At 43.7% G+C, this 22,597-nt stretch overlaps 1 protein-coding gene across 7 annotated transcripts in view; it reads left to right on the top strand.

Moving 5' to 3' along the window:
* LDLRAD4 (low density lipoprotein receptor class A domain containing 4) overlaps positions 1-22,597 on the top strand; it is a 431,068-nt gene that overhangs the window by 39,644 nt on the left and 368,827 nt on the right. For 6 of the 7 annotated variants that reach the window (XM_046024299.1, XM_046024293.1, XM_046024303.1 and 3 more), the window contains exon 2: positions 20,858-20,948. The gene's annotated coding sequence lies outside the window, so the exon portion shown is untranslated. The remainder of the gene's footprint in view (positions 1-20,857; positions 20,949-22,597) is intronic. The other variant, XM_046024300.1, reaches the window with a different exon arrangement.

Raw genomic sequence — 22,597 nt, 5'->3', positions numbered from 1 at the left:
TTATCGAAGGTCATTGCTTTTAAAAAAAAATTTTTTTAAAAATTAATATATAATGTATTATTAGCCCCAGGGGTACAGGTCTGTGAATCACCAGGTTTACACACGTCACAGCACTCAACATAGCACATACCTTCCCCAATGTCCATAACCCAATCACCCTTTCCCTACTCATTTCTTTGACCTACTGATTTTCATGTGTCAGCCCACGTGCTGCAGCTTTGGGAACACACCCTTTGCTGCCTGACCACAGCGGCAAACGTGTTCTCTTGTAGCTGATTGCTCCCCTTGACACACCACCTTCCCTGGCTTTTCAGGAGCCCTTTCGAGAGCTCTGAAGCCTTTCTTTGCCTTGGGAACCTAACTGGAAAAGACTGTCTTTTACGTAGTGTCATGAACAGCTGACATGTAGGACAGCTCTCTGCAAATCTTCCTCTAATCTGTTCTGAGAAATAGCTGAGTAGTATTGGTTTTACATGAACTTGACCACATTTGTTTATGTTTGGGGTGAATGGGGACATACGACAATTAGTGGGGAATGGTGAGATTCTAAAGGATAGTATTTCTATGACTCAACCAATTTTGATCAGGGTTTGCTTTTCTTCCATGTTGGCAGAAATTTGCAGACCCTTATGTCACCCCATCTGATCCTCCACTTTTCTGGGCTGGATGGTCCAGCTTGCCTTCACCACGCCTTCTCAGGCAGTCTACTGACTGTCCCTCTGCGTTCCTCCTTTATAGATGATGGTATGCTCACCAAATGGTGGGAGGAGTGTTTTCCAGAGCCCAACTATAATGCACTGTGTTATACAGTGGCAGGCTTGGTGAGGTGAGGAGGAGATGCTGGGGGCATTTGGTCCTAGTGCCGGTAAACAGCAAAACTCTGCCCCAACATTCCATTTGCTGGTGGAAAAACAGATCTCAGTAGGTTCTCGCTGTTCTGCTTACTGGGTGATAGATTTCCTTCATATTGTTTACCAAGAAAGAATGTGGGTTTGCAGCCAAGGACTTGGATTCCTGGTTCCTGGTGAACAGTTGTTAGAGTACTCGGAGTCTCTTCATTTATAGAAAGACAGTTTCAAGAAAATGCTCTGCCTGGGACAGGATAGATTTCAGCAAGTGTTTGTAAAACTCCCAGTTCAGTTCATGCTGTGGGCTAAAAATCCTTGCTGTTGGTCTGAATCTCTGAACTTCAGAAATTCTGGGACTTGTTTGGGCAGCTGTATCCCAGAGGCGAGACCAGTGAGGTCCCCAGAGCTGGTGAGAAGCCCACCCGGGAAATTAACCAGTGGGTGAGAATTTAGGCAGTGTTGTTAGAAACTATGGTATTTCTATCCTACTTTCGAATTTCAGAGACCAGCTCTGGACTTTTCAAAGATCTCTTCTCTACTGAAGATTGCCAAGACTCATGGCTCGGTAGGTGTCATTCCAGGCCTCTGCTCAGAACCTGTGGTCTGCATTAGGAAGGGGACAATGGTGGGGGCCTTGAAGGCAGGAGTGCACATGCAGGGGTAAGTCAGGCAAGGGGGGTGATGCCATGGGGACAGTGTGACCCACAGGGGGTTGTGTATGTAGGAACTGAAGTCTGAACGGTACCTGCATTGTGCAATCCTGAGTGCCATGGGCCAACCTTCCATCTTTGATCTCAGAGATCTCACTGGAGCCTGGCAAGGCCAGCAAGGGCAGCAGGGGAGGGGCTCATGGAGGCAGGAGCTGGCAGGAGCTGGTGGTACCTCATCACATCCACCGGTTCAAATCCCAGTTCTACCCAGTCCTAGCTTGTGTGATCTTGGATGATTCCCTTAAATGGCCTGTGCCTCATTTTTTGTAACTGTAAGAGGAGGATGCTGGTGATAGCATGGCCCACCTCATAGAGTTCTTATAAAGATTTTGAGTTAATAATGTCAAGTGCTTAAGACATGGCTGACCTCTCCTAAGTGTTAGGATTATAAGTGAGGACACTGGTCCAGACTTTTTGGGGTGGGGGACTGTAACAGAACTCTGGAGGAAGTCTGTAAGCTGGTTGTTGCATGCAGGACAGCCCAGCAAGGAGTCCGTAGGGTGCTCTGATGGAATCAGGGAGGGGCACATGACCCCGTCCCTCCCATGGCATCAGACCCCAGTTCTGCCTTTCCAGGCTCACTGCTGTTGGTCGGATGCCATTTCAAAGAGTGATGGTGGGAGGGGGGATGAAAGTGGCTGTCCATGGCTCTGTACAACTCAGGACCACAGGACCTGACCAGCCTGCCAGACGGCTGCTCTGTGTTAAGTGGCCACAGGAAGGATGGGGCCTGGAGATGGAGACGTTGGATGGCTTCCCAGCTCTCCAGAGTCCACATCCTCACAGTGGGCCTTGTTGCTTTTTTAAGAGAGACTATCCAGAACATTAGACGCATGCATATTTAACAATAAGTGTGAAAACATTTTAGAAACCTGGAAATTATTTTTGAGACACTTGACGCCGTTCAGTGATACAACATCCTTTATAAGTATAGTTAATTAAGAAGGGACTTTTTTTTTTTTTTTTTTCATAAATATCTCAAGCCCAGTGACTTAAGGTAAATACCGTTCTTGGGCAGAGAAACCTTTAACATGTGTTTTGTATTAGACACTGTACTGTGTTTTCCTTTCTATTCAAAATTGTGATGAGAATTAAGCAGTGTTTCATACTTTTCTCTGCAAATGGCTGTTCTTTGGATTGTGTGAAGTAATTTCTCTATAGCCCTTCCCTTCTTCCAAGACTTTGATTCCGGATTGATTTTTGTTTATGAAGCTTTCCAAGATGCATTACTGAAAAAGATAGTTGAAGAAGTGTATCTGAAGAAAGCACATGGATGCATTTCACAACTGTGCTGTTTTATAAAAGCATTTAAATACAATCTTCCTGAAACTGGAAGCCTCCACACTGACTTATAAAAATGGACTTGAGTGTTTCAAGGTTGAGGCAGACACGGGCACATTTGTCCGTACAATGATTATAAAAGATCTCTTTTCTTTCCCCTGATTTACAGCTGGTTACCCAGGCCAGAAACCTGGACCTGGGCTGGCTCTCCACCTTCCTGTCTGCACATCCAGCCTCTGGATCACCAAGTCCTGCCATTTTATTCTGAGGATTTGTTTCCCATTCCCGCCTGTGGTGACTGCCTCCGATTCTTAGTGCTTCTTAGAGCTTCTTCAGCCGCCTCTGGATAGATTGCTCTCTGCCTCCTCTCCCCTCTGCCTAGGTTCTCCCCTGTGTTTCGGAGCAGAGGCTCTCAGACTTCAGTGAGTCTCTGAATCACTGGAGGGCTCTTTAAAATGCAGTTTCTGATTTGGTAGGAGTGGAGCCTGACACTTTCCATTTCTCCCATTTTCCCAGGGGGTGCTGATGCTCCTGGTCGGGGACCCCCTGTGAAAACCAGCACTCTAGTTATGTGGCCCGCACAACTGATGTGTCACTGCCTCGCTTCAAAAGGCAAAGGCTGGACTTGACCGTGCGGCCATGGGTCCTGGTGGCCTGGTCTGGTCTCTGTCTCTGGGCCCCTCTCCCACTGCTCCCTATTTCACCCCATTTCTCTAGCTAGACACCCGGTAGACCTCCTTCCTGGCTCCTCTGCCTGGAAGGCCGCCCTCCTCTGTTGTGAAGCATGGATGTCAGCGGGAGAGGTGAGTACTTTTCTGGGCTCATCTTAACTCGTTAAAATGCATAACAGGAATGAATTGTTCCACCGCACTCAGAAGCCAGTCATGCCACATCCCTGCTTTTCTAGAGCAATTAGGTCTCATTGGAGCCCTGACTCACCAGGAAAAGTAAGATGGCGTCTATCAGTCACTCAGTGGGGGGGGTGTGTGTACCTCAGGACTTGTTGCTCTTCCCCCTCCCGCCTACTTCATCGGTGGTGGGTCCTGTTTGCTTGGCACTCAGGCCAGGTAGGGGGGTGCCCTAGTGCCAGTCCGGGGGAGCCTGCTCTTCCTGTCTCCATCCCTTCCACCTCTGCTCCCCCAGCCTCCTGTCCAGCTCCCCCACACATGAGTTTAATTTGGGTTTGGACCTGTTTTTCAAATGTTGGTATGTTTAAGAATTTTAAGGGGGAAGCTTGTTAAAAATGCAGATTCCCACAACTCCACCTTAAGAGAGTATGACTCAGGAGCCGAGGTGGTGCCCAGGAGCATGTGTGGTAATAAGAACCTTAGGCACTTTTGTAGGTCATGGGCTGGGTAGCTCTTGCTTGGACCCTTCCTGCCTTCTCCCGTTAGGCCCAGAAGCCTAAAGGCCATTTTGCTACAAACAGTTAAGTCATTTGGCTACCCAGCTTGAGATTCAGGACTGGACCGCGGACACAAGCCGCACTCTTCCTGCTGCATGAAGCCCCCTCCCTCCGCTCCAGACTGCTGAGGCAGGCGTAGCCTTGGAGACCAGTACACACCACAGAGCTGGGGAGGCACCCAACTCAGGGTTTGGTTTTTTGTTTTCTTTCTGGCATGATGCTCCCGTGTCCAGAGGTGGGGAGGATTCTCAGGGTCTCCAGCGGCTGTCTTCTCCCATTCTGGGCATGGCTGAGGATGAGTTGCTTTGTAATTGGCAAAATGATCATTTCAGATCAAAGGAAAGCTGCCGAAGTGGCTGGCCTTCGTATCGGGATGGCAGCCGGTGATGGCTCTTACGTGGAAGGAAGGGAGCTGCTTCAAAGCAAGCCAGCTCTGACATCCTGGCTGGACTCCTGCTCTTGTCGCTGGAGCCCTGTCCCCACCCCACCCCTTGGAGTTGCCTTCAGGGTGTTAGCTACAGTTTTCATCACAACCTCAAAGGGTGGTGAGTCACTGCCTCGGTGTAGAATTGAAATGAACAGAATTCCGAGTCAGACCAGTTCTAAAAGTTGCAATTTTTGTGTTCCAGTGAGATTGAAAAAATCTGTGTTCACTGAATGATAGACATACTTTCACATGGAGTCTCTACCTGTAATAACATCATTGTCTGAGCTCTGGGCTAGCTCTTGGCTAGGTTCAGTAGGGAATCTTTGGCAAGGGGGGAGGCTGATAAAAATGTTCTCACATGGCAATCCGAATTAGGAAGAAGACTTCTAAAGTCATTGTGTAGCAGCCTTCAGTTCTGTGTTTGGAAGATGTACTTTTACTTGAAACGTTCAGATAATTAGCTGTATTAGAGACATTCACTGCATGTGAGAGTGTGGAGTCATGCACTTTTAAATGATCAGAGAAGGGGTGCCTGGGTTGTTCAGGTGGTTAAGCGTCTGCCTTCGGCCCAGGTCATGATCCCGTTGTCCCGGGATCGAGCCCGGCATTGGGCTCTCTGCTCAATGGGGAGCCTGCTTCTCCCTCTGCCCCTGCTGTTCCCTCTCCTTGTGCTCTCTTGCTCTCTCTCTGTGTTAAACAAATAAATAAACTCTTAAAGAAATAAATCAGAGAAACCTTTGGTACCTTTGAAAACAATACTCGCAGTGACTAGAGGCATGCATGCGTGTGTGTGCACGCGCGTGCATGTGTGTGCGCGCACAGGCCCGCAACATTAACAGTTAGCAAAAGAGCGCTCTGTCTTGCTCCTTTTGAAACCAGCACACCGCGTCCACCTGTCACATGTTGTGGTGGGATTTGAGGAGAACAAGGACAGTTTTATCGGGATTGGGATGTTTTGCAGGGGAATAACCTTGCACGCTCTTTGGCTTTCTACCGTAACCTGTGCAACTGCAAGCTTGAAACCAGCGGGCTGTTCTTGCTCGGATCTAGCTCCTACCCCACACAGCTTGAGATGAATAAGCCTCACTTCACAGGTAGCGGGCAGCTCGGCTGCTTGCTCGCTCCCACTGTTTGATTCCCTGGGAGCTGGAAGCAGAGGTAACAGAACCTCACTCAGACCAGTGTGGCGGAGACCACCGACTCGGTAAGCACTGCCCAGCATGGTCCAGCTGCTTTCCTGGGGCTCGTGGTAATAGGCGACCGGTTGTCTCGCCAGGAGAACTAATGCAGACCGTGAGTCCCTAACTGTCCTTTCTGAGCTTCAATTTAAGTAATGTGCATTCTTTCATCAAACTTGAATTCTTGTGCTTTTCGAGATGTGCTTGGGGGGAGAGAGATTTTCCTAAGGCTGAGACCACAGCTTTTTGTTTTTTTGTTTTTTTTAAGGAGTGTTTTTTTTTTTTTAAGATTTTATTAATTTATTTGACAGAGAGAGAACACAAGTAGGCAGAGAGGTAGGCAGAGAGGCAGGCAGAGAGAGAGGGGGAAGCAGGCTCCCCACTGAGCAGAGAGCCAGATATAGGGCTCAGTCCCAGGACCCTGGGATCATGACCTGAGCCAAAGGCAGAGGCTTAACCCACTGAGCCACCCAGACGCCCTGAGACCACAGTTTTATACTGATTTCCTTCGCTTTCATGTCGTGTGCCAGAGTATTTTGTATCTCTGTTGTTGGGTTGCAGACAGGGCTGGCTGTTTGCCTTTCCTGTGAGTCCCTTCTTTTTCTGGTGCCTTCGTTTCCTCCTTCACTCTCCTGGTCTCCCATTTGGTCCATTTTCTCTTGCTTCCACCTCGTGACCTTGACCCTTCTCTTTTCCCCTCTCCCTCCTGTCCTGGCAATCGGGAAATTGGCTGATTGCATTGTCTGTTAAAGTTCTTGTGGTTGTAGTTCCTTTCTTTTTCACCCAAATTCCAGTTATTTGAATTTCCCAGCTGTTTGGATTCTGACTAAGTGGGACTTATTTCATCTGAGGATCTGAAACCACGGTGTTTACATGCATATCCGAGTTTGCTATTGAAGACACCAAGGGGGAGATATTGTAATAAGTCAGCAGATGCGAAGTGGTATGCTTCCAAAATTGCTCTTCTGTCTAGTACTTAGCAGCTGGAGCATGCAGCATCCATTGCCTCCCGCCCTAGCTTGATTTCCCCCTGTAATGTAATGTTGCTACACCAAAGTTACTTCATGCTTTTCCCTTTTAAGTGTCCCTTTGTCTACCTGTGTTGCAGATGTTAGATTATGTTGCTTTCTTAAAGGCTGAAGCAGTGCACAAAGTAAAACCCTAAAATTTTTAGAAGCTATACAGCATTATATTGTAAATGTGCAAAAATTCTTAACAAAGTGAGTGATTTGGAAGGATTTCCATGAGAACTTGTTCCGCAGAAAGGTAGTAAATTCCTTAAAATAACGAAACTTTGGCTTCTAACAAGGTCATTGTTTGGCAGGGTCCACATTTTTAAAAACTTTCCAGAGCTAAGAGGAGGAAATGATTCTGAGACAATGTAGCAATTTAAAAAATAAAGACAATAAATTAACGTTTGCATTATTTGCCAACCACTGCTTTCCTTTCTTCCAACTTTTTACCTCACATTCTGAATAAATTGGACCATATGAAGAACCAGATTAACTTTTCCTTTTTTTTTTTTTTTTGATTGAAATTGGTATTGCAGAAGTGGAAATTTGGCAGCAAGTATGGAAACTAGCAAGTCAGTGTTCTGTGCTTCTTAGTTTAATGAAACCCATAAGAATGAGGAAAGACTGCATGGCTTCAAATAAGAGAAGGCTGTACAAGTGTAGGCTTTGCCTTTTCTGGAATTTTATTTTTACTCTTATTAATTCAGTAACATGTAGAACATGCAGAACGGCATGTCCAAACTTTAGTTGGTTAATAGTGACCTCCAAAAGGGTAGCATTTCAACTCCCAATAGTTACTTTTTGATGATTTGTTGGAGAAAATGCTGGGAAATAGTTTTCAAGAATGGCGTAAAAGGAAGAGGAACATGGTAATTTAAAAACAACAACAGGGGTGCCTGGCTGGCTCAGTCAGTCTGTAGAGCCTGAGTCTCTTGGCCTCCGGGTCATTGAGTTCAAGCCCCATGTTGGGTGTAGAGATTACTTAAAAATAAAATCTTAAAAAAAATAACAAAATGACGAAAATCACACAACAACAACTGTGAACTAATGGAAGATAAGCAATTGGCTGATGATAGTTTTTACACTCAGACATTGTGTTCTGAACTTGACCTCTAATGAGGTAGTAGAAGCATGTATCCAATTTCAATTAAAGTGACCAATTGCCACGGAGTATTTGGAGCATCTGTGTTCCTTTCAAATAAAATAGGGTAGGTGGGAAGCACTTGGATGGCTCAGTTGGTTAAGCATCCTACTGGATTTTGGCTCAGGTCATGATCTCAGGGTTCTGAGACTGAGCCCTGCATCAGGCTCCATGCTGGGTGTGGAACCTGCTTGAGATTCTCTCTCTCTCTCTCTCTCTCTCTCTCCCTCCCTCCCCCTCCCTCTGCACCACACCTCCAACCCCACTCTATCTCTAAAAAGGCGGGCGGGGGGGGGGGGGGAGGTGGACTTTTTTTTTTTTTTTTAGATTATGGTTTTCATTGTCAATATGTTTTTTTCCAGCCAGCTGGAACTCTAGCAAGTCCGTTAGACATAGCTAACTTTTAGTGTATCGAAGTTGGTATTCTAAATGTAGTATCTCTCGATTGGACGGGGGCCCCCAAATGTGGGGCAGCAATAGGGTGGAAGCCAGTGGTGCAGGCTGTGAAAGAATTCACCAGAGGCAGAACAGAGGCGATAGAAGTTTATTGAATGCACAGCAAGAGAGCCGTGGTCAGGACAGCAGAGGAGAGGCTGTCTGCAATGGGGTAGTTGGTGGGGTGAAGGGGGAAGAAGAGGAGGTATGACAATGTGTGGGATTATCCCTTTTTTGGTAACTGTGCCTAGTTGTAAGTAGCCCGTTGGTCATTTAGAAGCTATGGATATTTTGATGGGCCTTTTCTACATTGCATTGCTCAAGGCTTTTTGCCTGTAAGTCGTCTCCCACATGAGTGACTTCCAAATAGAGGTTCTCTTTTCATCTGTGGACATTTTGTAAATTTCTGTAGGAGGATAGACCTGCTTTCGAAGTCAGTTTCCTCCGTGTGTTTCCTTTACACGTCTCTTAGGTGCTGTCCTCCAGTTTTCCCAGATGGCCCTTTCCATCACCATCATCGGTGGGCTGCCATCAGCTGAAGCCCACATTAATGAGTTTGTGGATATCCCCTAAACACCCGCCTTCTGCTGAGTGGGTTGCTGTGTATTTGAATATACATTATTAGGGGGTGCTAGGGAGGGCTACCTGATCTGTAAACGACCCTGTGCTGTCTAGTGCTTTGTTATTGGACCACCACATTGGCATCCCTTGGGAGCTTGTTAGAAAAGAAGAATCTTGGGGCTTGCTGCAGACCTGCTGAGTCCCAATCTGCCCTACTCTCAAATGCAAAGTAGTGCTTATACTGGTCCTATTTTAATGACCATTTACAGGCTTATCAAAGCACTGGATGCCAAAGATAAAGATCCTTTCATCACAGTAGAATGTGTTTTCATTAAGTTATTTCAGAATACTGGAGACTTTATTTGACAAATTCATGCACAGATAGTTCGGATGGGTTGAGTTCTGTTTGGCTTCAGCAGAGAACAGTTAGTTCCTTTCTGCCTTCTGGTTAGTCCATGAGTCTTGCAGGGCTGTGCTGTGAAGGATAATCCTTTGGGACACTCTGGAGTTTTACCAGTAGACTAGAGTTTGCTCTTTTCTGCAGTTGGAAAGGGTAGGTGGACAAAGTAGGGGACAGGTGATGTGACGAATTTGAGGTTATTAATTAATTAATAGTTAATTGGTTAAGTGCCTTGATTACTGTTTTAGAGCTGCAGGTCACAACTCCTTGGCTGGTCAAGAAATCATTTTAGTAGGTCACAACCAGCACTCAAAATGTGAGTGCAATGGAAGAGAAGATAGAATATAGTTCACAACCATAAGGTTAAGTATTATTTTTAGAAACTTAATTTTTAAAATTTTGTTTTGTTTTTAGAAATTTTTAAAAAGTTACATATGGGTCTGAGTCAGTATATAGAGATATTTAATGTCACAACTCAGTATATGTATATATGTGTATATATATGCATTTTCACACATATATGTGTGTATATACATACATGTACATATTGCATGTGTTAAGAGTGTTTGAAAGTCCAAAATGAATTGTATTGCAGGTGAGTTACAGAAGAAATATGAAGGGGGTATAATCTATGTAGTTTAATAGAGGAGAAAGACCAAATATTGATTTTTTTCAAGTATTGATGTTTATTATTGTCTTAGTTTACCAAAATAACAAAACATATCCAGATATCAATGAACAGTAAACATTTTGCCATTTAGAAATATTGGAAATATAGGGTGTGAAGATTTTAAACCACTGCAGTTATTATAGAGCTATTATAATATCATTGATAGATTTAAAATATTTAAAATCTAATGAAGTATAATCAGAACTACATTTGATTTTCACTGCTGATTTACACAGCTTTAGGATCTCCTGTATTTTTGGTGTTCTCCTGGTCAGTCTTCAGGATCTATATGTACGCAAAGGGTGGAGAGGCATCCTTTGAGCTCAGAGAGTGCTCATTCCCAGGTTCCCAGGTGAGGCTTGGAATGTACTCTTGGTTACTTAGTCTACTGAAGAAGACCTTAGCTACCACTGAAGGTTGAGGAGTCTAGTTTTTTGGCCTCTTTTCAACCTTCTTCCTGTTCTTATGTCTTTAGCATGTGGCACAGGGCTTGGCATGTTTAGCATCTGGTAAATCCTTGTTGAATGAATGCATGACTCTTTGAATTGCTCCTCATTTTTCTTGAGTAAATGCCAAGTCCTTGCAATTGCCTACAGCTCTTGGGACCCCCATTGCCTCTTTGACCGCATCTCCTGATACTTTTGCCCTTATTCTTTCTGTCCAGCCACACTGCTTCTTTGTTCCTGGATCCTTCCCTGAAATGCTCTTTCTCAAACATCCATGTGTCCAACACCCCCACCCTGCCTGCGGGCCCTGTCTCCTTCTAGCCTTGGTTCTGATAACTGCCTTCTCAGGGAGCATCCTCTGGTACCACTTCCCTTTGGCCGTACTGGCCATCCTCCATTCCACTCTGTACTTACCTTTGTACATGGCCCTTACCATTTCTGAGTGAACTACTTAATTGAACTGTTGGGTAGGTTTAGTGTTCAACTGTACACCCTTGTTCTACTCACTGATGTGCCCAACTGCCTGGAATAGTGTCTGGCACTTGGTGGGTATTCATACAGCCTGCCAGAGGGTTGCATGGTTGAATGAGTTTGAGAGTGGAGTTTGACATACTTGGGGTTCTTCTTTCTACCTCACACGACTTGGTGACTTCTCTGATCTGTCCCCAGCATTTAGCATCACCCCTTCACAGTGCTAGGGATTCAGTCCATTGAAACAGCTTTCTACAGAGAGTTCGGTCCATTTTTAATGTTAAATATTTAAATAGAGGTCAGTAAAATTAATTGATACTAGTATTTTTATCTTTGCCATATGAAAACCAGTCGACATTTAATTATAAAAGCACAGACTTATTTATGTTTGTCCTGTTTTCCATACTAAGTTTTAGAATTTTAGAGAAATAACAACTTAGGTCCTTTTTTTTTTTTTTTTCTGATAGTATGTGGTGGAAAATTTGGCACATAATGGGTCTTCAAAAACATTGCTGCCTCACCAGCCTGGGACTGAGTCCACTGTGGCTTCTGAAAAATCCTGGCTGTGGCCACTCACTGTGCCAGTCTTTGGGGGTTAGGGCTCTTATGTGCCAACTTGGTTCCACAGTATCCACATTTGTTTCTGCCTGCGGAGTGTTCATGGGAAGTGACCAAAAGGGTCTGAAAGAAGTGTGCTTATTGGTGAATGACTTGTCGCTATTTCCAAACAGACTCATAAAGTCTGGGTTTGAGGGTAATATTACAACAAAAATACACCTTAGTTTTCAAAGGAATTCCCAAGAATAAAACATATCCATTTTTTGATACGTCAGCTTTGCTTTATTTCTTAATTTAACCATTTGTTTTGATGGCTCTGTGGATCTGCTTATAGGATGGAATAGGGTTCAAATCTTAGCTTTGCCTCTTAATCACTGTATGACCTTAGACAAATCACCTAAATTGTCTCATCTGCTAACTGAGGATACTAACAACATCCATACAAGGTTGCTGTGAGCATTAAGTGAGATACAAAAAGTGACTTGCAAGAGAGCCACTGAGCAAAGATTAAATATATGTTAGCTTTATTGTTATTGTTACTATTATTGCCTAGAAATGAATGACCAAGATGCCTGAGTATCTTTATCTGTTTGATTTCTTCTTGTTGTAATTAATTAAGTAATCAGACAGGAGGTCAAAAGGGGCAGAGAATAGAACATTTGGGCCAGAGCTCAGAATCCTGGGTATGCACAGCTGTTTCTTGAAGTAGGCCTTGTCTTGCTCTCAGGGATGTTGAAACCCCAAGCCTCAGTGCTGTGTGGTAGGATATGTGGGTCATTTTGACACGTATCTCTATAATGCCAGTGGCTACTGTTCTTTCTTATAAGGTAGGTTCTGTGATAAACAGATGCCAGTGGTATAGTGGGGAAGGCAAGGGGCCAAGTTCTTTGCCCCTGGGACTTGACCCACCTCTGTCACTTGGTCAACACTCTTCACCTCCATGTTCCTTGATTTCTTCCTCACTGATACAAAGGAACAGGGCTTGAGCTCATTAAGTATGAGAGCTTCTAAGATATGAGAGGTGTGAATTTGCCTCAAGTCTTCCTCTGAGGCTGCTATTCTAGGGAATGCCAGATATGAGATACGGGTATGGTTGAGGGGTACAGGGAAAGAAGTAGATTGTATAGAATAACCCAGAAAATGTGAGACCTAGCCTTAGAAAATGTGAGACTTGTTCTTAAGAGCTGGTGTTCTCATGGGGGAGTCCCATGTAAACATGAGAGAGAGTATGTGCAGATAGCCCAAGAACACTGGAAAGTGAGTGAGGGGGATTGTAGAGGGTGAGGTAAACCAGGAGGACTCTTGGGAAGAGGTACTTCCATTGTGAGTCATATGTATTAGCAGCTGGTTTTCTCTGATCAGAAGCAATGCTGTTCTTTATATAATTTGACTATATATTTAATATTTATGACGTTACCCGGGCCCCTATTGTCCTTCAATGACTTGAAAGGTAGATAACCTTATCTTCATCCGTTAGCTGTTGTGCTCAGAGATGACTTCATTTTCCTGGGGTCAGTGATCCAGTCGTGGTGGCTCTGGATTTGAACCCGGGGCAGGCTGTGTCTTTGGCTCTTTTACTCCACCAGTCCACGTGCTCATGGAGTTCCTGTCATAGCGACTGAGTGTTTGATTCCCTTTTTTGGCTTGTAACAGATATGGTAACATCTCCGTTTGGATGTGTGCTAATATGCTTTAAAAAGTATAGTTTGACCTTGAGAACTCTTCCCAGAATGCTTGAGAAATGAGACAGTACTTTATTGCTTAAGAAGCAAAAAAGGATCTTGATGTCCCAATCACTGTCAGGTTTTTCATTGCTTTCAAGTATTTTGTGATCCTTTGTGGAGGTGAAGGTCTTTGTCTTCCTAGCCTTGAGTTTGGAAATAACTAGGAAACTACTGTTGGACTTGAATGTCACTTAAAAGAAATCATCCTCTTCATTGTTGTTTCCTTAAGGTGCTCATTCCAGCTTTTAGAAATTTTATTCGCCCTTTGTGTGCTTTGAAACATTTAATTCTGCCTTTATGGATCCTGAAGCATCCCGCTTTTAGATTTTACACGCATCCTCCGCACTTGTGCGCGCGCACCTGCCTATGTGCGTGCACGCTTATGTGCATCTGCATGCACGTGTGTACGTGTGCGCGTGCGTGCGCGTGCGCAGAGGCCGCGTCGCCTTACTCGGCAGGAGCTCGAGCTACCATGTTGGCTCCAGTGCTTCCTCGCAATGCAGAGCTGCCTGGGGGTGGCCTTGTCCTAGTTTCCTCATACATAGTTCCGGCCTTTATAAAGCTTAGCAAAGGGAGCCTCAGAACTTTGCAGTCTGAAGAGCTCGAGCCAAAACAGCAGGGAAGATAGAAAACCTGTCTGTTTAGCCATAGGCAGATGGACTGTTTTTGCTTTGACTGAAAGATTTTCTTGGTTGAAGGGCGAGGCGGGGCGGGAAGAGCCTGTGAAGGTCTGTTGGCCGTCCCGCTGTCCTGTGAGCGCAACCCTCAGAGCTGTTGCCGTACTGTGCTGTGTGGGAGGAGGCGTGTGGGAGCCCGCCAGCACTGCCTTACTCCAGTAAGGTCCCCGAGGGGCCTTGGGGACCAGTTCTTTGAGGAGGCTGACCACTTCAGCGGTGCCTCAGCAAGGGCCCCTCATCCAGCCCTTTGTGCTCCAGAAGAGATGACTTTCAGATGTGGCCGTTGCCCTGCCTTATTTCTTCCTGGCAAGCAGGATGGGACTGTTTCTTTGTTGCATCTGCGTTGAAGAGGTCCTTCGTTTCTATTTTGGGAACAGAAATCTCTGTTAGAAGTAAGGCAGACAGCGGACAGAAGGCAGCTGGCTTTGGGATCCTTCTCCTCAGTCGTGGCCCCGGCTGGTTTTGTGTCTGCTGGGAGTTGCCCAAAGCTGCCCTCTTCTCTGCATTCCTCGATTTTGAAAGGCACCCATGAAATGGTTGGTGATGCTTTGTTAAGATACAACTTGTCAAACTGTTGGTCTTGGCTTTGTGGCTGGAAACTCTCACTCAATCTTCTTTGAATCTCACCCTGAGCTATGTAGGGAGGTTGCAGGTGATGCTCCTTGGAGGCCTGACCCTTTCCCAGGGCGGCCTCAAATTGGGTTGAATAAATGGACACACACATTTTATGTCGTGAAAATGTACCTAACAAAATTTATGCATCTGGGGTGGAAGTATAGGTCCATCCTTAAGGAATGCCTCAATGTTTCTGAAAAAAGATGTAAAGTCAGTATAGTTTTGGGAAAGAGACCTCTGTTTTCTATTTTCCTTGATCTTTTTGTGTAACACTGAGTACTACTACTTTGTGTTTTTTTCTCTCCCAACTTAAAATTTATACAAAATGGCTCTCTTGTCTCCTGGCATCACTGTGTTTTAAATGGCTACAGTTCCCAGCTGGAAGCCAGTCCAGTTTCAGAGAAAGGCACACTGCCAGATTTCTCTCTCAACCTTTGTCAGGAATAAATGTCTTCCTTTACCTTAAAGAGAAAGTGAGAATGTTGTGAAGGTTAAGAATAAATGTGTCTCACTTCCATTATGGTGTTTCAGTCTATTGCCACTCATGTGTTCCCTTCTTGGGGCAAGGGAGGCAACCTCCTTGATTCATGTTACTTTCCAGGAATACCTGCAACTCTGCCTCTGAGTCTTGTTCTGTCTCTCAGCAGCTCATGATTCTCAGACTGTGACCACTGAACCTACAGTGCTGTGTAAACTGCTGGAAACGTGTTGGGAACATGGCATTCAGAAGATGGTTTGGGCTGGGGCAGCCACTCTGGAGAATAGCATGGAGGTTCCTCAGAAAGTTAAAAATAGAACTACCGTATGACCCAGCATTTGCACTACTAGATATTTACCCAAAGTTTACAGAAATGTAGATTTGAAGGGGTACATGCACACTGATGTTTATAGCAGTATTATCAGTAATAGCTAAATTATGGAGAACGCCCAAATGTCCATCGACTGATGGATGGATAAAGAAGATGTTATATATATATATATATATATATATATATATATACATATATATATATAAAATTATATATATATATAATGGAATATTACTCAGCCATCAAAAGAAATGAAAACTTGCCATTTGCAACAACATGGATGGAGCTAGAGTGCATTATGATAAGTGAAATAAGTCAGAGAAAGACAAATGTCATATGATCTCACTCATGTGGAATTTAAGAAACAAAACAGGTGAACATATGGGGCCTGGGAGGGGAGAGAGGGAAATAAACCATAAAGGACACTTAGCCATAGAGAATGAACTGAGGGTTGATGGAGGGAGGGAGGTGGGGGGATGGGGTAGATGGATGAAGGGTATTAAGGAGGGCACTTTTTGTGATGAGCAATGGGTGTTGTATGTAAGTCATGAATCACTGAATTCTGTTCCAGAAACCAATATTGCACTCTATGTTAACTAAAGAAAATTTAAATTAAAAAAAAAGAAGATGGTTTGGAGCTAGTGAGATCATCATCCCTGCAGGACCATACTTTATCACTTTGAAAACCTATGTATGGATTCCTGTAATGCTTCAAGCAGCAGGGTATGGTCTATGTGTAAAGAACTCTGCTAGCATCTTCTCTGAGGTTCTAGGCTTAATAATTCTCATTAAGGGTCATTTTCTTGGGTGAACCATTCTACTGAAGGCTTAATTTCCTTGGTGGGGGCATGATATTATTGCTGTCTTCTTCCTTTGAAGCTTTGGACTTTGTATTGAGCTGCGTTTTGTGAGATTATGGCAAAGGCATGTACTAACTAGAATTGAGGGTGGAGAGACCTGGGTGGGGTCTATAAATTGGCCTGTTTCTTTCTCTGCACGGGGTGAAGTTCCAATGACCACCCAATGGTGTGGGTCATTGGTTATTTTCACACATGGATTTGGGCCCAAGAGAGTTAAAATTTGCTAAGAAGAAGAGGTGAATGTATTGAAATTCTCTGCCTCCTATGTCATGGAACTGGTGTTTTTAGGTTTTTTTTTTGGCTTGAGTGTGAAAACACTGCTGCCTGAGAGGCTCAGCACCCGGGGATAAACCTTGGAGATAATGTTAAGGTTTGCTGAGTGATTTATGAGGGGGTGGGAATATATAATACAATCCTGCATATAGACTTTAGGAGAGTATGATAGCTTTCTACAGTGAATAAAATTTTTATTTTGCAGTCTCTTAAGTAATTTAATTGATTTGAATGTTTTTAAAATATCTCTTTTATTAAACCAGTCCTTTGAAAATCTGAAATAGAGCTTTAGTCACAATCTTCTTTGTAATAAAAAACAATTTATCTCTTAAGGATAGCAGAAACGAAATATATTTACATATTCAGCTTTTATTTTAAAGAGGGCTTAAGTAAAATCTTGCTTAAGAGAATTAAAGATTGGGGCGCCTGGGTGGCTCAGCGGGTTAAGCCTCTGCCTTCGGCTCAGGTCATGATCTCAGGGTTCTGGGATCGAGCCCCGCATCGGGCTCTTTGCTCAGCAGGGAGCCTGCTTCCTCCTCTCTCTCTCTCTCTCTCTCTCTCTCTCTCGGCCTGCCTCTCTGCCTACTTCTGATCTCTCTCTCTGCCAAATAAATTAAAAAGTTTAAAAAAAAAAGAGAGAATTAAAGATCATCTGTAAAAAAATCTTTTTTTATATTAACATATAATATATTATTTGTTTCAGGAGTACAGGTCTATAAATTGTCAGTCTTATGCAATTCACAGCACTTACCATAACACATACCCTTCCCTATGTCCATCCCCCAGCCACCCATCCCTCCCACCCACCTCTGCTCCAGCAACCCTCAGTCTGTTTCCTGAGGTTAAGAGTCTGTTATGGTCTGTCTCTCTCTCTGGTTTCATCTTGTTTCATTTTTCCCTCCCTTTCCCTATGACCCTCTGTCTTGTTTCTCGAATTCCTCATATCAGGGAGATCATATGATAATTGTCTTTCTCTGATTGACTTATTTCACTCAGTATAATACCCTCTAGTTCTATTCACGTCATTGCAAATGATAAGATTTCATTTTTTTTTTGGATGGCTGCATATTTTATTGTGTGTATATATATACCACATCTTCTTTATCCATTCATCTGTTGATGGACATCTAGGCCCTTTCCATAGTTTGGCTCTTGTGGACATTGCTGCTATAAACATTGGGGTGCACGTGCCCCTTCGGATCACTACCTTTGTATCTTTAGGGTAAATACCCAGTAGTGCAATTGCTGGGTCATAGGGTAGCTCTATTTTCAACTTTTTGAGGAACTTCCATACTGTTTTCCAGACTAGCTGCACCAGCTTGCATTCCCACCAACAGTGTAGGAGGGTTCCCTTTCGTTCCACATCCTTGCCAACACCTGTCGAATAAAAAATCAGTCTTAAAGCACTAATATGTGTTGTCAGGAAGTTGGATTAGCATTTTGTTTCAGAATTAGAGCTGGGTTATTTGACCTATACAGTTTTTTCCATTTTGGTTGGGAATGAATTATTGATATGAATGGGAAATTAAGAACCAGTAGCAAATTCTTCCTTTGGAAAATTTCTTAGGTATCTTTTTGTTTTTAACCTTGAGCTATTAGATAGCTAAATGCCAGAAGAGCGGCAAGGATATTTGGCGACAGTAGTGACTACTGAGAAACATTTCTAAGCACTGACTCAGGTTTATAGGTAAAATGAAATAACCAGTACTGGAGAAATTATGGATTTATTGTTTGGGGGTAGAGCATGAGGCTAAGTGTCTTCCACCTAGTTGGAATTAATTTAGAGGTTCTGAGTGCTGTTTTGAAGGGTTGCATAAATTCTGTTGCTTTGGCCTTATTGCAGAAAATTAGAGATTGACAAGTCATAACTCTTTTAATTTGGCTTCTTCTAAAAAATGTAAGAGTCTCCCATGTGCCACTTGGACTGCCCTGCAGAGTCTAAGGATGTCAGGGTGATGGTGCTGTGGTTCTTGCCCAGAAGGAGTTTATAGTCAAGTAGGAGAAATGACTTTTCACTTACGATGGATGAGGCAGGTGGGAAGAGCTGTTCTATTATGATATAATTATTATGATATAATTAATTATGATATAATTATGATATAATTATATCATAATTATACCAATTATGTATGCATATAACATACATGTATTTATTTTATATATCCCTATACTTAATTACTAAGATAAATTTGGTTTCTGTTGCTGCATAACAAATTGCCATAAACTTAGTAGCTTAAGTCAATACCCATAAATTACTTCATGGTTTCTACCGGTCAGAAGCCTGGGCCTTGCTTAACCGGTCCTTTACTCAAGATCTCAGAAGTCGGCAAAGTGTGGTCCCAGCTATGTTCTCATCTGGAGGCATGAGTGGGAAGAATCCACTTCGAAGATCGTTTAGGTTGTTGTTAGCTTTTGTTTCCTTGTAGCTATAGGACTGACGTTCCTGTTTCCTTGCTGGATGTCAGCTCGGGGCCTCTCAGCACCTGGAGGACCCTGCAGTTTCTTGCCACATGGCCTCCTCACAGTTCTTATCACCATATAGCAGCTCACTTCTTCAGAGGTAAAAAGAGAGTCTGTCACTCTCTAGTCTGCTGAGATGGAGTCTTGTATAGACAGCACTGCCTGATTAAGGGAATGACCTCTCATTACTTCTGCCATATTCTGTTGGTTAGAAGCAAGTCACAGGCTCTGCCTGCCCTCCAGAGTACATTTCTGGTTATTCTACCGCCTTTTTTTCTCAATAAGTCTGAACATTTGAATCCTAGGAAGACTGATGAGAACAATCCCAGTTAAGGAATAAAAACTACTGTTTAGAAAACCAGAAGTGGATTATTTTCCCCTGTCTCAGTAGATCACGAACAGGAGAAAGTAATATCTGTGGGTGCGTAGCATTGGTACTGAGGAGTTACATAAAAACAGCAAGGTGTTTGTCTTATGTGTTTGGGGTGGACCTCCACAGGAATCTCACAGGATCCTCTGGCTAGACACGGTCATTTTTTATCTGGATGTCTTAGCTTTGGCTGATCACTCAGGAGTGACATATGGTAGGAACACACTTTAAGGGACAAGTCTCCTGGAGAGTACGCTACAGCACACAAGCTAGACAGATGGTGGCTTATTCAACCTTGGACAGAAGTGTAATCCTACACATTGGCAGCCTGGGTGCTGAGAGGTGCTTGTGGTATCTGAGGCAGAGTTGACCAAGTTTACCCGAAAGTGCTTCGTAAGGCACAGGGCAGTCACCTGACATGATCTGGAATGGTGTGAGGCACATAGAGCGTACTCACTGAGGTGAGATGAGGATGATCATGACAGATTGTGTGAACTGGAAGTGGACCTGGACAAAGTCTGGAGCGCCAAACTGGAGAATGTTCTACCAACGGGGTAAAGTAAAGGGCAGGTGTCAAGACAGCCTTGCGGACAGAACCATGGATGTTCCCCTAAGGGTCTTCCCTAAGCAGGGGTCCATGTTGCTCCCACAAAATTAAACATATTTGGGCGGGAGACAAACCATAAATGACTCTTAATCTCACAAAACAAACTGGGGGTTGCTGGGGGGAGGTGGGATTGGGAGAGGGGGAGCGGGCTATGGACATTGGGGAGGGGAGGCGAACCATAAGAGACTATGGACTCTGAAAAACAACCTGAGGGTTTTGAAGGGTCAGGGGTGGGAGGTTGGGGCAACCTGAGGGTTTTGAAGGGTCAGGGGTGGGAGGTTGGGGGAACAGGTGGTGGGTAATGGGGAGGGCACGTTTTGCATGGAGCACTGGGTGTGATGCCAAAACAATGAACACTATTATGCTGTAAATAAACAAATAAACGAATAAAAAAAAAAAAGAAAAGGAAAAAAAAATTAAACATATTTCATGGGAGGAAAAATGTGCCCCTGGGCCTGCCTCTCTTTACAGTTAAGGATTGCGTGGATCCTTATGCTCACAAGATAATTCAGACTGTTAAGATTTAAAAAAAAACTCATGTCCAATAAGGGCATTGTTCATTATTTGTTCCTGGGCCCCCATTGAAGAAAAGGTTTGTATGTTGAGAGGGGCAAGGTGTGTCTCTTTTTGTTTGGAAGATAAGAACAGGGTGCCCCTTGCAGCTGCTCAAAAACTCATAAGGGGATTTTGTCCCTAGCTCAGTCAGGTTCCTGACCTCAGTTTTTTTTTTTTTTTTTGCTATAATTTTCTCTTCCTTTATTATTTGATGTTTATCTTTGTGTTCTTAATTTAATCACTTTGGTATTGTGGCTTTTATTGTGATAGTTCTCAACTATTTTTGTAGAACTTGGGGAAAGGGAGGGTGCATGAAGAGAAACCAAGAAGTGGTTCGCTGAAATTCTTTATTTTTCCTTTTAGCAGTTCAAGCTCTATATTTGTAACACCACACCATTGTCTCCGTATCGGACCATTTTCAAGAACTCACATCAGTTTTCATACAGCTTAAAAGGTGAGTAGAACTTGAGACTCTTTGAAATGATTGTGAAGCAGAGGTTGTCACAGCACTAACTTATGAGATGCTGTACCTTTCAAGAAAGTCATGCAATTTCTAGGCACAAAAACCATCTTACTAATTTAACTTTATCCCCTAGGAGGAATGCATGATATCAGCTTAAATGTGGACTTTTCTTTTTTGTTTGTAATTCACCTTGAGCTGTGAATGTTTATAAAACACATATTTCTAGATTACTGGAAAAAAGAATAATCTTATTATTCAACTTGTTTGTTGCTGAGCCTGAGCATTTAATGCCCAGATACTTAAAAACATTTAAGATCAGTGGGAAATGGGATTCTTTATTTGTCATTCTAAATTCTGTGTTTTGTTTGATTTCCTACTTCAGAAAATGGGGATCATGATGGGATTGCCATGAGAAATAAAGGAGCCATCATACTTAAAACAGCCTCTGGCATATAGCATACATTAAATAAATACTAGTTCCTTTCTCTTTCTTAGCTGTTGTAACATCAGGTGGACAGGTTTTTCTTTCTCTATACTGGTAGCACGTGTGGTTTGTTATTGTGAAGAGTCTAAGTCTAACCGCTGCATTTGGTTTTATATTCCTGTGCCTATGTGTTGATGTTTTGGAGAGTGGGTGTAAGCGAGTGGGCACTGGGTTATCTGGAAGGAGAAGCTTAGGTGACTCCTGTGTATTTTGGTCATCTCTGGACATCCTCAGACCCAAAGACCCACTCAGAGTCAGCCCTTGGGGGGACAGTCATCGAGGTGCTGGGAGGGTATCAGGAGAAGCCTACCCCCTCCCTCAGCTTGCCTGCTGTCAGGTTTTCACTTTAGGCACACCCCTTTACCTCTCAGTGCCTCTATTTTGTCAACTCTTAGTTGATTTTAGTGATTCTTGTTCTGCCTAATCGCCGGTCTATGGGGAACATTAAATGAAGAAATACATGAGAGTTGTCAGGAAAGTAAGAAATTCTATAAAATATAAGGTGCAACTTTTTCCTAAATTTTAATGTGCCAGGTATGACTCATTGTTTATTCCAAGTTTTTACTAGACTGTAAACTTTATAAGGGCAAGAATCTTCCCTCTTTCCCTCCCGCTGTTCACCCCCACCCCCACCCCCCAGGGCCTAAAGCAGTGCCTGGTGTAAGGGAGGAGTTCTGTAAAACTTTCGTCAAATGAAATGAATTGATGCAGATTCCCACTCTGGATGCTCTCTCAGAGCACATCCAGACTTTTTATTTATGGCTGCAGTTGGAAGTAGATGGGGCAATTGGAGTGATTTAATGTGCTTCCTCCATGAGGCGCACAGACCCTTGAATTTAAATGGACTTTTCACAGTTTGGAGCCTTCCTAAAATTGTAGCTGCTATGAACCCTGCGGTATATAACAAGCCACACACACTCTGAGTCCACGTTGGGTGCAATTCCTCTCTGCTGGTGAGAGAATGCAGTCCGTATGTTTCTTTCCTGAGTCAGACACTTAACCAACTGAGCCACCCAGGTGCCCATTACATGGTGAGTGTTGATGAATTGTGCTGTTTTTCTTCCATAATTTGGCATGCCCACCATCAGCTTAAGGTGGGGGGCAAAAACCCATCTCTCCCAGTGCTGAAGAGAGTGTGGGCACCATTTGGGTACTC

The sequence above is a fragment of the Meles meles genome, chromosome 12, assembly GCF_922984935.1.
Source record: "Meles meles chromosome 12, mMelMel3.1 paternal haplotype, whole genome shotgun sequence".
Taxonomy (NCBI): domain Eukaryota; kingdom Metazoa; phylum Chordata; class Mammalia; order Carnivora; family Mustelidae; genus Meles; species Meles meles.
The sequence above is the reverse complement of the archived record's forward strand: the minus strand, read 5'-3'. Positions and strand labels throughout refer to the sequence as shown.